Genomic DNA, 13,158 nt, shown 5'->3' with positions numbered 1-13,158 from the left:
ACCCAGACACTCATCCGAGCGAAGCTGATTTGTGCTCCAGTCATTTCAGAGCTAAGATGAGGTGAGGGATGCATTTCCCTCCAAAAAAATTTAGGCTGCCCCAGCACATGTGGTTAGAGATCGATCTCCTGGTGGAGTGAGTCTCATACAATAGGCAACACAAAATGCTGGAGGGAATCTCAAAGGTAAAGTCTCAGAAACAGTCGGTGGAAAGGATTCAGTTTGCTGGGAAGACTTTGATGGAAGAGATGAGAGAAGTTTTCTGGGTGAAAGATGGGTTCACTGGGCATATTCCCTCTCTCTGGTTCTCCCTGCCTTTGCCAGAATGGGGAGTCTTGCCTAGTCCTTCTTGCTGATATCTGAAAATGAGGGGGGAAAAAGGGGATTAGATGTTGTTATCATTTTCATTTCATAATTGAAAGAGAGCCTTGATATAGTCAGAATCCACTCGCAGCACTGAAGTTGCAGGATGACAATTACAGTACTGATGGCATGATTTATTGGTTTTTTGTTACCCAAGGTAATTCCAATGAGATAATAAATCTACATGTCAGTAAGAAATACTCAGATTGCCAGCTGTGCTCCATTTCATAGAGATAGATTTAATGCTTTGAGGGAAGCTTTTCCTACGCATCACTTCGCAATTAGAGGCAAAGAGGAAATTAAATATTCCGGTTTTGTTACCAAAAAAAAAAAAAGAAAAAAGAAAAATAGAGATTCGTTTCTCATAATTTGTCTTTCTGTTAATATTGCACAACTCAGTGTCTTTGCCTTTTGCTTGATCATCAGCTCACCCCAAAGATGGTATCAAAATACCAAACTAGACCTCTGCTCCGTGAAGAAACATCAGCCTTTCAGTGAGGGGGTGAGGACACGGCCAGAACTGCTCCAGCCCTTTGTTTACTGACTGAAGGAAGATTGCCCAGAGCCTTGGATGCACAGAGAATCATGGAAGGACACATCCTGCTCAGGAGGACCACCAAAAGTCTGCATCCAGGTACAGGCATATTTGGTGCTGTTTCCTTCAGGTTATTTTTGTAGGAAGAGAAGGTGTTTGCTGCAGTATCTTGTTCAGACAAGCTGTGAAATACAGGCAAACCCTGGATAAGAGACTGGGCCATTATCTAGGAGGATACTGGAGAATATCAAAGGCTTTGAAATACAAATATCTCACTTATTGCTTTAGGGACAACTGCCTCTAAATTGGAGTTCACTCTCAGGAAGGATAAAACACCCTCCATTCCCCATATCCCCTTCAATGTTTGTTAATACAAATCCAAAGATATCTCTCTTGTGAAGGTAGTCCCTAAAAGGAGCAGAAACACAGACTTCATGGTTCACTTGGCCTTGTCTTTAACTGATCCCACCTAATTTTGAGTTCAAGAATAGAACTGGTGTTGCAAGGGTCTTCAAAGAGTCCCACTATGTGGGCTGCCTGAAGTTTTCTGAGGCAGTGACAGGCAGCCAAAGGGGTGAACTGGGCTCTCTGTGGTTCACACCCACCTGGAAATCCCATCAAAAAATAAAGTATTGTCTCCCGGAGAAACTAGTTGTCCCAAAAAGGCATTTGCTATCTCTAATTTAGTTTCACACATACTGAGGGTGGGAGAGACCCAGCAAAAGAGATCCTCAGCTGGGTTCAGTTGTCTTGAATTTGTCTCCCTCAGGGAAATGATGACAGCTGATAATTCTAGTGTCAAGGATGAGGTTGTAGGTTTTGTGCCTCAGGCCAAGGCGTGAGGAGTGGATGAACTCTATGTTGCCTGTATGAGAAGTGGAAGAGCTCTGTTTACCTGCCTTTACTCCTAGGAGGAGTTTTCTCAAAGTCAGTGAAGCCTGGTCACACCAGCCACTGGCGCATGTGAACATCAGAATCAGTATTCCCAAATTCCTCTCTCCACAACTGCACAAAGGGAATCTTCCACTCTGTGCTCACTACTCCACAAGGACAGTGCCATGAAATTGTGGCAGCCTTTTTTGTTCTGTCAAATTGCAAATGCATCATTGGCTTCCTCCAAGCCCTCTTTCAGTATTATTGCTCTCCATACTTTTTCCTCCAGTGAGTGCCATTTCTCCCCTGATAAATTAGTGCACCATTTTCCACAAGCTGCATCTCACTTGTTTTTCCTGCCCATATTTCTAAGCTCTCGAGGGCTCTTTGTATTATTTCTCTTGCTCTCATCTGTGTTTCCCTACCCTCTCCTCTCAACTTAATGTTATCTACATATTTTATTAACCAGCTGTTTTATTTCCCCTTGTGCACCACAAGTGGTGATGCTCCATGAAATGAGAGCTACCTACTGTCCCTGTTGGAAACATATGAGACACAACCCCCTGGTCTATTATTATTCCACATTTGCAGTCCTTCAGACAGTTCCTGTGACAGTATTTATGTCTAAGCCAATGGGAAATAATATTTTGAGAGGCACTTTATCAAATGCTCTCCTGACTCCCAGCTCTTTGATGCCTGCTGCTCTCCCTACTCTCATTCATTTTATAATTCTGTCGACTTTATATGCATTTTTCTTGTGGACTCAGTCTTTGTAAGCCCATGGTGCTCCTTGCATATGTTTCTGTAAAGAGATCTGTGTAATTCTTGGGATATTATAGGAAGAGCCATGAAAAGATCCCTTTGAAGGCCAGCATGAAAGCTCCAGTTGTGCTCAGTGCTCTGAAGCAGTTTCCACATAATGAGATACTCCATAGTGTCTGACTGGGACTGAGGAGAATGACTCTGGATAAACACTAAGAGATAAAGGAGATCACCTTCCCCTTTATGCATTTCCCTGTATTGTGTGAACTGTTTTCCACAGGGGATTGAATCACATCTTGTCTCCTACAGAAAGCAAAAGGAGTCATTAGCTCTGCTAATTGTTAAAGATAAAGAGTAAAAGGCGATGACAGCTTGCTTTGTGTGTGGTTAAACTTGTTAAAGGCATAAATTAGGCAATTCTTTTAATTCTCACGTGATCCATTGCTATTATGGTATCCCACCATGGCAGCACACCAGCACTTTCGTTTTTTCACTATGCTCAGTTTGAATTTAAACTGTACCTTTTCTTGTTATACACATTAAATAAGATTGCATTGTCCTTTGAGTGTACACAGTGTAAAAGCATAATTTAGTAATACTTGATCACTGGTCTGGCTGAATCTGATTTGTTGTGAAGCCACCATGCAAGTATACACAAACTATCTAAAAATATGTGGATTTGGCCAGCTAAGAGGACATTTTGGATTTATTGTTTATGATGGGGTTTAATTTACATCCATTTGCTTTTGAGAATATTTGAACATACTTAAAACACCTTGAAGATTATGTGTTTAATTAGATGGTTAACTAATGTCATCCTGAGAAATGGATGGGAGTTGAGCCATCGGGATTTTCAGTGAAATCAGAATTTTCAGCAGCATTAGGATTTTCAGCTCTCTGCTGTGTGCAGGGAGGGTGATAGCACTGTCACACGTCCTGGCACTGATGCTTACAGACACTCACAGTGTCTGTGGAATGTGAGTGTCACCCTAAACCTTTCCCTGACTTTTGTGCCTGAACAGTGTTGAATCCGCCGTATTTTGGGGGTGTCTGTTTTCACAGTACCACAGAACAGCTAAGGTTGAAAGGGACCTCTGGAGATCATCCAGTCCAACCCCCCTGCCAAGGCAGGGTCATCTGGACCAGGAGACGCAGGAAGGCATCCAGGTGGGGTTGGAATATCTCCAGAAAGGGAGATTCCACACCCTCCCTGGGCAGCTGTTCCAGGGCTCTGCCACCCTTAGTGTAAAGAATTTCTTCTTCATGTTGAGGTGAAACTTCTTGTGTTTTAGTTTATGGTCGTTACTCCTTGTTCTGTCTCTGGGCACTGCTGAGAAGAACCTGGCACCATCCTCTTGGCATCCACCTTGGAGATATTTATATGCACTGATGAGATCCTCCTCAGCCTTCTCTTCTCTAGACTAAACAGGCCCAGCTCCCACAGCCTCCCCTCATCAGAGAGATGCTCCAGACCTCTAAACATCTTTGTAGCCTCCACTGGACCCTCTCCAGTAGTTCCTTATCTTTTTTGAACTGTGGAGACCAGAAGTGGATACAGCCCCTGGATGTGGCCTCACTGGGGCTGAGCAGAGGGACAGGATCACCTCCTTTGACCTGCTGGCCACACTCTTCCCAAAGCACCCCTTTTTCCAGAAAAAAAGAAAAACAGAAACTGATGCTTGAAACTTTGGGTGTGGCTATTGAAAGACATCCACATCTGTTTTGTACTAAGTGCATGTGCTACGTAATAAGGATAAATTAAGTTAAACCCCTGATCTGTAAAGCTGAAGTTGTAAAGTTAAAACTCAAGATGTCAGCTGAACCTTGGCATTCCAGGCCTACAGTTGCAGGTTATGCAACATTTCTCTGCCTTGCACAAAGAGTGAGTTGAGCCTTCTCCCAGGAGTTTTCCTGTCCTGTCCCTCTAGTACAGTCTGATCTGTTGGTGTACAAACAAGTAGATTTGTACTTCTGGAGATAAGCCTTTCCCAGTGTAGCAACTGTATCAATCTGTGACTTTCTTAAAGACTTCACAGCTTAGAAAGACTTGCATTCCTGATGTGTTTTGTAGCTAAAATGCCTTGTCAGCTCAGAGAGGAGCAGTTCAAATGACATCCTTACTGGCAGGTCACATGGATGATGCACCCCATGCTACTGAGAGCACTGACATGTTTTCCCCCCCTCCGCAGTGAGCATGTTATGGAAAACTTTGGATTCGGTTTCAACAGAGAATAGTAGCACACAGCAGGAGAAACTACAGCACCAGCACATGCCAACCTGTCCCCTCCCCACACACTTCTTCCTGTCTCACAGGAGCTACAGTCTGCTACTTTGAAAGATAAACTAACTTGTTAAAAAAGCCTTGAAGCCTTCAGTGAACATCTCCTTAGAGAAGCTGTTCCCTTATTTAAACTCACAGAGGTTTGCTGTCATCCAGCAGCTACCTGGCTGTGCAAATGCTTAGAGAAACTCTGCAGGTCTCACTTTCCCCACCAGCTCCCTCCCTCCTCTTGGGGGCTTTGTATGTGTGTAGGGCTTTGGCATGGGGTTAAGAGCTGCATGGACACCTAGAGAGCAAAACCCACATGGGTTTGGGGAAATTAGTTCTGATAGTATCTGTACATTATTAAGACCAAGGGTCGGAAGTGCACGGGCTAAGGTCCAAATTCACAATGAGACAAACACATAGACTGTGATATCAATAATTTCAGAATCTTGTCTGAAAATAGCATACCAGAAAATCAAGGTACAAACATACACCTTTTATTACAAGTTTCCTTAAAAATTGTTGCTGGTAAAACAGGATTTGAAATTCAAGCAAATAATTGTATCTTTAGTCAGTCTTTTGTTAATTTAGTCACTCTGAATTTCATCAAAAAGGGGCTATATCCCCCGGAATTCCTCTGGTACAGGAGTCCTTCAAAGTCTTGTTCAATTACAATGTAAATAAACATACAACAAAGATGACTGACTAAAGATCGAAGCCTCTGAGCAGACGAGCAGGACAGAGTGCAAGGAAGTGTATGTGACAGAGCTTCACTTTCTCTTGTAAGTAAAGTGAGAAGAATTACACCTGCTCGTAATTTTCGTGGTGAGTGGAGTCAAGGTCCCTGGTGTCAGGTGTAGACCTGCCTGTTCTCCTCCCTTTATTCTTTTATTCTACTTCTCTCTCTTTTGCCGTGTGCAGACCCTGTGCCTGTGTGAAAACTGACATCGATTCTTAAGGAGTTTTGGGGTTGTTTTTTTTAGATTTACATTGTTAACACAAAAGGGACTCTCGATTTAGCAGCTCTGTGTGAGATATATGGTCAGAGAATAAAGATTGCTGTTAATCTCAGGCCGTCAGTGGACCTATGGGTGACAAAAGTGAGATGCCAGAGAGCCACTACCTTGGAAATCCCACCCAGACTGGGTGCACCCACGGAGCTCCTGCTGGGCTCTCCCAGGTGCCGGGGGTTCTCCACAGAAGGAGGCTGCATTTTCATGCCAAGTAGGGGTGCACAGTGATTCATTTCCATCCTATGCTCATCAAATGTCCCGTTCTTTCTGAGCTGCACGGGAGACTGCCCAACTGATTCAGAAGCATTTGAGATTGAAGGATCAAGTCAATTACTCTTCTTTGTCACTAAGAACTCTTAGACAAAATTGAGTCAACTTTTTTTACCCCTTGCAGCTTTGGATGTGACCTTCTTCAGCCAGCGTGGCTGTGAGGCAGTGGATTGCCTGGACAGAAGCTGGCAGCTCTGTGTTGCATGTTCCAGCAGCTCCCAACACCAAATTCCCACATCCTATCACTTGTTTCTTTACCAGTCCTGTGTTTTGTATCAAAAACTCCTGGCAGCCCCATTTTATATTCTCCCTGGCTGCACTAGGTCCAACCTGAGGTCACATTTAGGAAAAGTTACACTACCATCATTATTCACCCCTTTGTCAAACCAGGATTCTGCCGTTTACAACATTACATCATAAAATGAACTTTTTTGGACTGTTTTAGGAGATGTCTTTCCCCATCTGCTTTTACCTGTCCTGCTCTTAGATAGATTTTGGCACCCAAAACTTTTCCTTCCCTTTTCTTGCACTAGTAGAGAGATATGGAAGATCAGGAAGATCCTTGCCTTCTGTATGGTTTAAAAGCTTTCTCCCATTGACTTGAATGTTTCCACACCCTTTCAGGGGGTAAAAGTGTCAGGGTTTTCCCTTTGTTGCTGGTGTCATTTTGATTTTAGAGCCCTAGGCCACTGCTGTGGCCATGTCTGTAGAAACCAGCTGTGGGTTTGAAGCACAGCTGGTCCATCCCTCCAGCCACACTGATACAGCAGCGTGCAGAGGCTGCCAAAACAGCTCAGGTTAGAATAATATCCCCCCCAAAACCTTTTATGCTGCTTTATTTCAGTGATCCAGCTTAGAGTGTGGTCCTACAGGCAGGGAGGGAGGGGAAACAGGCCAGGCTGCAGCAGCCAGAGGAAAGGGAACAGTCAGAAGAGGGGGACAGCAGGAGGTGAGGAGCTCCTCAGCCTGGCTGTGCTGCTGAAGCCCCTCTGAGGCTCTGGTAAAAGCTGTGTCCAGTCTACTTGTGCTGATGTGAAGCACAAATAGAGCAGGACTGAGGGGGAGGAGAGGGTCTCAGGGGTTCCCAAAGTTTGCAGGAAGGCAGAGGAGAGGCAGCCAGGTGTTGTGTTCGCTGTTCATGACTCCTGGACAGGGAGGGGGCAGTTCCCTGCGGCTCTGCTTCCAAATCTATCAATGCCAGCAGCAGCCTGGAGGCAGCCTGGCTGTCCTGAGCGAGTGTGACTCACTGCTATGCCACACAGCTGAGTTATTTGGGGTGGGTGGGCAGTATTTGTCACACTGTGCATGAGGGTTTGGCTATTTTAAGCAAGCACATAGGCTGTCTGGGCTGCTGGGACAACTTTTGCTGTACACACAGAGCTCTGACTTAAGCTTACTGGAGCAAGATGAATGTGGCAAGGGCAAAAGCATTACCTGCACAGAAGAAAGGCAAGACACTGCAGCAGTGCTAAGTAACGAAATTTATTGCAGTCGATGCCACATGAAAAGCTGAATGATTCTTAAACTTCATTCACAACTTGTCTAATAAGACCTATGATGAGTATTACAGTCTGGGACTGAGCATTTAAAAGTGCTCCCTTGACATGTGCACTACTTAAAGGAACACTCAAGTGATGAATTTGTTTTCCAGTGCTTGAGGGAGATTGAGTGTTCCCTTGCTCACACAAGAAGTCCCTGATCTTACTGCAGATAGAGAACAGACCCTGCTCTGCTGTGATTCTGAAACAAGGGAGGGAGGAAATCTCAGTCTTGTAGCAGGGACTCTTTGAGTTAATAAAGTGTTAATAATGAAGATTTGTCTTTCTCCAGGAAGAAAAAAAAAAATGGTGAGAGGCAGAAGAAATGATGGATAGGAGGAATTGTGTAAACTTATGGAGTCAGCTACATAACTCCCACTACCCTGGGCTAAATACCCCAGGCAGCCTTAGAGGTTGGAGCCTACATAAATTTAGACAAGCCCAAATTCAAACACTATATTGATGACTTCTTGCCCCACAAGGAACCTTTTAATTTCTGATGGCAATGGATTCTACCTAAGTGTGAAAGAGAAACAGAATATACTCATTTTAATGCAAATGGATTTTTTTTTCAGATGAAAGGTGCTGCATAAAAAGTAGAGTGGCAGTGCTGTAAATATTCTGCTTGTGGTCCAATTACTTACCATTAACTACTGACATCTAGGCTTACTGTTATAAAAAAATACATGCTTTTTTTTTTAATTAAGCAATGCTTTTACACTTCCAAATCAACTTTTGTACTTTCAGTGCTCCTGGAAATTCAAAAATTGGTGAAGTTCATCTGGGCACTCATTTTCTAAAGATCCTGAACTTTTCCTCTGAAACAGAGTAAAGATATGTTTCATGTTTTCCTTTTTCCAAGCTTTACTCACATAAAAAGCTCCCTGTACTGTCAGAGTATTGAGTTGTGCCAGTGTTTGTCAACAGAGGTGGATCAGAAACCCACAAATCATGGAACTGGAAAAGAAACGAGTCTTGTGTGTTGCTAATGAAGGAATTGATACGGTTTTCTCTATAGATTGAAGTATCACTAGAGTAGGATCTCAACTGAAAATAAAAAGAGAAATGATGTTGTTTTCCCGGGTGTGTCCACTGTCTGAGGACAGATGTTATCAAGCACAGAAAGCCTTAAACCACTGTTCTGGCTGTGGGGCTCTGTTCCTGGCTTTGCTTTGGATGATTTTAGGCAAGATGATGATACTCTGTGCCTTAGTTTCCTATTCTGTAAAAGGAAGATAGTGATGTGCTCTCCTTTGATGTTTTGCCAGACTAAATGTTAAAAATTCAGTGCATGGGCTGCTGCTCCTCAGGAATTACTTCCCCTCCAGCTAGCTCAGATGTACCTCTTTGCCAGTTTGAATAAGAGTTAAAGAGGTAGGTAGGATTTAAGATGCAGAGTCAGATGATTTCATCCTATCCCAAAAAAGCTTTAAATACAAACCCACAAATATATGCATCTAGTAATGAAAACTACTTCAACATGTGAACTAAATGTTGCTGTTAATATTATAATTAAAGAGCTCTTGGATGAACAACTGGTTAAGGTAGAAGGTTCATAACAGTTTCTGTTTCACAGAATCACAGAACAGCTTGATTTGGAAGGGACTTCAAGATCATCCCGTTCCAACCCACTGCCATGGGCAGGGACACCTTCCTCTAGAACAAAATATTCTGCCTTGCAGAATTAAAAGAGGCAAAGTCCATGTTCATACCAAGCTCAGTGCAGGACAGTGCATCCCTGTGGGAACCTTCCTATAAGAAAGCTGGAAATGCAGTCCTGGGGGGCCCAGAAGAGCAAAAGTCAATGCTGTCTTCTGGTGGATGTGTGAAAAAGCCACAAGCACACCTTGGCAGAGCAGGGGGAGCACTTTTGGAAAGGTGAATTTTATTTTGTTTCGAGATGCTTCTCCTTTGAAGTTGGATTAGAATTGCTTTGGCTCCCAGGAAAAGGTTGAAGCCATTTTCTCACAGATGGCAAATGCCAAATCCTTTAGGAACACCATTTGCAAAAAGGTGTTGTCTCATGTAAGAGAAATGTTTTCATGATGGGTCCTTTTGCTGCTGTGTTAGTGATAAAGGAAGGTCACGGATAATTGTGTTCACTTTTTAAAGCACAATGTTGTTAAATCTTTTATATAGGGATAAAAGTTAAAAAAATGTCTAGTCTCCAGTAGAGACAGCTTCTCCCTGAACAGAGGGAATCCAGAATCAAGCAGAGACTGGAATTTTAAAGCTGATATCACAGATCTCTTCTGTTGCCCCTGGTAATTCAGAAAAGAAACTGCCTGTTTTTAATCTTACTCTCAGCAAGCCAGACCAAAAAGCCCAGGATTTACTATCACACCTTGAAAAAAATGTGTCTTTACTAATCTCTCTTAATCCACAGGAAAGGTACTTGAAAATAATCACTATAACTAAGCTGCAAGTTCTTTCAGCTTTGATTTCACAGATCAAACAGTGACCAGTGTTACAAAAATGAAAAAGGAAAAGCTGTTGTTTTACTGAATCCTTATATTGTATAAACATCTAGGAGCTATTTTGGCTTTAATCTGATGGCTTCTTGATCTTTGCAGGTTTGGACAGCAGATGCTACAATGCTTCACAAATCTCCCTCAGATTTTCTTTGGAAGGACCTGGTGAGATTTAGGACAAGCCTTGACTGTGCTACCATTGTCTGTGAGCACAGTGGTCAAGTGAGTGCCCTGAGAAAAATCACCACCTGAGTCCAGGACAGACAGCCCTATCACTGCATTTCCCTCAGAGATTTAGGATCATGTGGTTAAAGTCCTCGTAGAATCAAGCAAAGCAAACCCAGCAGATCTGTGATCTCTGTGTTAACCTTGCTTCAGTGTGGATGTGAATTTTTAGGATCTGAAGGACAGAAGAAAAACAGTGGGTTGATGCCATTACTTGTTGACTGAAGGGCTGCCACCCTCACAGCAACTGAAGCTGGGGCTCCCCAAGTGTGAATTACCTCTTGTAACTGTTGAGTGCATGTTGACTTTTGGCCTCACCTTTTCACATTTACTCCCCTTCTAGCTCAGTTTGGCCATACTTGCTGTTGCAACAGTGCCAGGAGATCAGAGGCTGAAAGGAAACTTGAGATGTGATTGCTCCTGGCTGTGGCCTGCCTGGGTAGTTCTGGAAGATCTTAAGAAACACAGACTCCACCATGTCCCCAGGTCATCTGCTTTAGTGCCTCACTCTCTGTGTGCTTAGAAAAGCTTTCTTAGTGCCTAAATGGAATTTTTTCTGCCTCGGTTTTAGTCCTTTCCTTCCTGTCCTATCCACTGTGGACATGGGGAACAGGTTGCTTTTTCTTCCTTCAGCAGCCTTTGACACAGTTGCAGAAGTCCTGTCCTCTTTTCTCTCCTTCTTTGGCCAATTTACTTAATTGCAGTTGCAGAATTTAAAGGGTCTTAGATGATGAATCCACTTTAAATATATTTAAAGACTGGAAATGGATTTTGCAGTAAAAACTCTGGAATTTGTTGGTTGTGATTAGTATTTGTCTTTCAAATGTTAAATAACTCAGAAATACATTGGAGTGCCTCCCCTTTCAGCCCTCCTTTGTTTGCCTACAGCAAACAATTTTCTTGATGAAAAAATGTAGAATATAAATAAGCTGTGATCCGTTCTTTGGTTTTTTTCAGGCTATGGCTTGGTACACTCCTCTCTACTGGAACAGAAGACAAGGATGGGGGTGAAAGAGGAAAGTGAAACATTTGAGAATATTGTCATAAAACTTTCTCAAGGACTGAGCAAAAAGGATGGGAAAATGAACAGGAATTTACAAGAACTGATTCAGAGTGGAAAAGAAACAAAAAAAGACAACGCTTCATTAAAAGGTATCTGACATTCATTATGTGTACTCTGTAGCTGCAGCATCGTCCCAGCCTTGCTCTGTAAGTGAATGCTTTTAAATGAGCAGCTTGTTGGAAAAGCTCTGCATTTAGAAAATAAGAATTAACCTTAACCTTCAAACAGGAATCCAGCCCGAATCTCCTTACAGGAGTGCACTCGTTGTCAGTCAAGACTAAGCAGGAAGTAAAACCCAAGTAAAATTCTTCTTAAAATGTGACTTCATTATTATGTATTATCCTTTGAGCTTGAAACCTTTAGAGACCACAACCTGGAACACTTCCAGCCAAAAATGTTGATGTTCACAGAACCTTTGTCTTGAGGAGGGTGGACCTGAACTTGCTGTTCTCTCAGCCCACTGTGCTTTGATGCGGGGTAGGGACTGAAAACTAGTTGCTTCAGAACTGCCTTTTAGGCTTTGTATCAAACTTAGAATTGGGAAAACCGTGGAAAAGGTGTGGGTCATTGGTCCAGCTTGGGCATCCAGGTCTCAGTCAGGAACACCAGAGCTGAGCCATTCACTGTTTTAAAAAAGAAACACAGTACTGGTGTTTTTTTCTAAGAAATATTTGTCACAGGGGCTTTGCAATGGAAAAAAAATGTACTTAAAAAGTAAAGAATTGGCCAATCTGAATATATTTTCACCAAAAAGGTGGGTGATCCTTCTCATGTTTGGAGTGGTTGCTCTTCTCTAAATTTCTTCTCCAGACTGTGGCTGGAAATGTTCAGAAGATGAACAGTTTTCAGCATAGGTTACACTGGCTGTTCTTCACAAACTTTGTTCTTAAAAATGGCTAAATCACTTTTGCTCAAACTCTCCAAAGAAACTAAGTCAGAAGGAGAGAGAAATTATGTAAAAGTTCAGTGCAAAGAGTTCAAGTCTGGCAGAATTATAACCAAAGGCAAATGGTAAATTATAATGTGATATGTCAAATTATGTAGAAGTTGCAGTTCTTCTACCTAGAACTAAATGCAAAATACATCAAATATATGTATACTGTCTGTTAGGTGTATTGCATAAATTTAAAGTATGTGTGCAGGAACCACTGTAAATTTATGCAAAAGACATGAATAAATATGCTAATGCAATACAAGAAATAATGCAGTAATATATAAAATATACATATTTTTTGTAACTTGTGCACATACATGCATGTGCAAAATATGTGAAATACACACAGTAGACTTAATTGAATTTCTGTTTACAGGAGGAAAAATAGACTTCTACATCCCTTTTCCCTAATCAAAGTGCCTGGTGCCAAAGTTAGTGTCTCCCACTGAACCCTCACTTTTCCCATTGATGGGAATGATGGCAGCAGTTTTTCAAGTCATCAAGGCCTGACTCTGTGCCAGGTGAGTTCTCTCTGTCCCCCTCCCTCAACACATCTATTTATTTGTAAATTATTTATATTTGCTACTGCAAGAATATATTATGTACATTATAAAGCATGCACACAAATAGATATTTCAAAGGAGGAGATAAATATTCAAAAATACTATTTAAAATATTTAAAAAATCAATTATATTTATTAATATTAAAAAAGTATTTTCTTCCTGCGTGTCAGTGGATTGCCTTGCACTTCCCCTGGTAGACCACTGCTCTAAGTGACTCTTGTCACTAATACTGGTGCACTTAGGAAATTAAACAAAATATTATGAATTGGTAAGAGAAGGAG

Source organism: Manacus vitellinus, unplaced genomic scaffold (assembly GCF_001715985.3).
Source record: "Manacus vitellinus isolate BGI_N305 unplaced genomic scaffold, ASM171598v3 scaffold_66_pilon, whole genome shotgun sequence".
In the NCBI taxonomy this organism is placed as follows: domain Eukaryota; kingdom Metazoa; phylum Chordata; class Aves; order Passeriformes; family Pipridae; genus Manacus; species Manacus vitellinus.
The sequence above is the reverse complement of the archived record's forward strand: the minus strand, read 5'-3'. Positions refer to the sequence as shown.